Below are 2,503 nucleotides of genomic sequence, written 5' to 3'. Positions count from 1 at the left end.
AGGGGTATTCTCACACGGCAGGGGTTAGTGATCCTTATGACAAGTATCTTCACGGGCGTCAGTTTAAAAAGACACTCACAAAATCTCAGTATCTAAAGTTCAGTCCTATCTTTTATATCTGTTCTTTCCTTTAGCTAATTGCACCTGCCCCTGAAAATGAAGGATCCACGATCCACAAAACACGATCAGAAGTTTTGTTGTGGGGAAAGCGTAGGACACCGAGAGCTCGTCAGAGCGCTCGGCCTCCTTACGTCTGCTCTTGTCTCTCTAGCTCACTAGCAGGTGTCGGGGATGGCGATTCCACGGGCCTTTCCCTCCTGGAGCATCAGCTTCCCCTGAGCAGCTGCCCGAGAAACTGTGTGCATAGGTTCGGAGGAATTTGAAAAGCTTAAATCTGAAAATCTTCTCTTTTATTAATGGCACACAAGCTACCCATAAACATGAAAATACACCCAGGTGATCCATTAGACATCCCTCAAGGCAACCAGAACACTAGTTGTGGTAACTGTCATGCTTGGTGACTTAGTTGTACAACTCAACTTTTCCTTCACAATTTCTCCATCTGTGACTTTGTGCTGTCAGTAAACATAAACCTTCTAAGCCAGTATACTTGAAAAAAATCACAAGTTTGGGTAAAAATGTGAAGTTGAAATGCTGCTAGTTTTAAAGTTTGTTACTTTGTATCAGACTAATGCCGTTTTAAGGGAATTAACTGAGAATTAATTTTAAAACAGCTTTTTAAAAATGGACCTTCATATTCACTACATTTAATGCCTTTCCTTGCTAGCTCAACATCTCATTTAACTTTTATTTTGTTGTGTTGTTCTGCTGTTGTTTCCTTTTTTTTAACATTTAGATAATTGGGCACATTTGGGGCTTTATCTTTTATGTTCTCCATTATGCAAGGCTCACATCTTGCTTTTCATCATGTTTTCAAAGGAATTTCTTCTCTTTTTTCTTTTTTTTTCTTTTTTCTTTTTTCTTTTTTTCTTTTTCCTCTTTCCTTTTTCCTTTTTCCTTTTCCTTTTTCCTTTTTCTTTTTCCTTTTCCTTTTCCTTTTTCTTTTTCTCTTCCAGTTAATTACATATTCAGCCTTAGCTTTTGCTTTGGGGTTTTTTTTTAAATTATTTATTTTGGTCTCTGCTTGTTTTTCAGACCGTATTCTGTGCTGCAGAGTGACATGGAAATATATAATGTGATTTTGTTTCATCCAAACAGAGCTTATTTCTGTTGAAAGTAATAAGTAGGAAAAAAATTGGCATCAACTTGTTTTCTCTGGCCTTAATAAAAAGGCCATTGCTTCTGTCTGGAGAGATGTGCTCATACAGGTACAGCAATAAGTCTTGAACAAGCTGTTTGTACCAAGCAAGGTGCAGTACAGTAATCTTGCAGTTAATAGTGAGCAGCTCATGGGATTTCTGGGCTAGGGCCTTGGACTGACCTCTGAGTGCTCTGGGGAAGTGAGCAGTATCACAGTGTTTCAGCTGAGCTTCTCCTGGGTCCCATTTACTGACATTTTCCTCCATTCTCACATTTTGATTTACTTGTAAACCCATGAGTTGTCCAATTCATGAGATGAAAGCTGGTATAACAGTGAAGGTGAAGAGATGTGACTGTAAATGTTTTGGAGGCTCTTTTTCTTTTATGACCTTTGTTAAATATTTTAGTTAGAGATGTAGTGGTTTGGTCCAAAATACTCATTACTGTTTACCTTCTGTGAGATAAGAATTAGGAGAAAAGCAAAGCAGGCACAAAACTTGAAAGAATATATAAAAGTTTATTAATAGACCTAAAAGAAGGGAAAAAAAATAAAATCATACCACACCTTCAGAACACTTCTCCTCCGCCCACCTTTCTCCCTTCTCCCATTGACAATGCAAAAAGACAACCCTTGAGATGTTCAGTCTGTTTATCACTTCCATAATAACCTTGTTCAGTTCATTTGGGAAGAGGAGTCTCTCTTGCTCATACTATGGAGACATTATCACAACGAGACAGCCACCCAGGTTGGTTCTCTGCTCGCATCATGTGAGAGTCCCCTCCCACAACTTGCAGCTTTTCCCACAACTGCTTTCGAGGGTCCAATCTTGAGCTACTGGGATACCCTTTTAAGGTTGAGCCGTTCAGAAACAAAACTTCACCCATCTCTGGGAGCATTTCCGTCTCTGAGAATAGAGGCCCTCCTCCTTTCCTGGGAGAAAAAAAGCATCTTCATCTCTAGGACTATCTCTGGGAGTCTCTCTAGGAACAGAGGTCTCCTCCTTCCAGTTGGAGCAAGAGTGCTCACCGCTTCCATCTCTCCCTGTTCAAATGTCTCTTCAAATCACAGCTGCTTCAGCATTTGCTTGTTTCAGCATAGGTGCTTTTGCTCACAAGTACAAGTTGAACGCTCCACCCCCCATGCTTTCATTAAATTACAACGGGTACTCTGATATATCATAGTCTATCACCACCATAGCTTTACAACAGATTTTCAGCTTTAAGCATCTCCTCTTTCTCCTCC

This window comes from Corvus brachyrhynchos, unplaced genomic scaffold (genome assembly GCF_000691975.1).
Source record: "Corvus brachyrhynchos isolate BGI_N302 unplaced genomic scaffold, ASM69197v1 scaffold213, whole genome shotgun sequence".
NCBI classification, from domain to species: domain Eukaryota; kingdom Metazoa; phylum Chordata; class Aves; order Passeriformes; family Corvidae; genus Corvus; species Corvus brachyrhynchos.
This window is presented reverse-complemented; position numbering follows the sequence as displayed.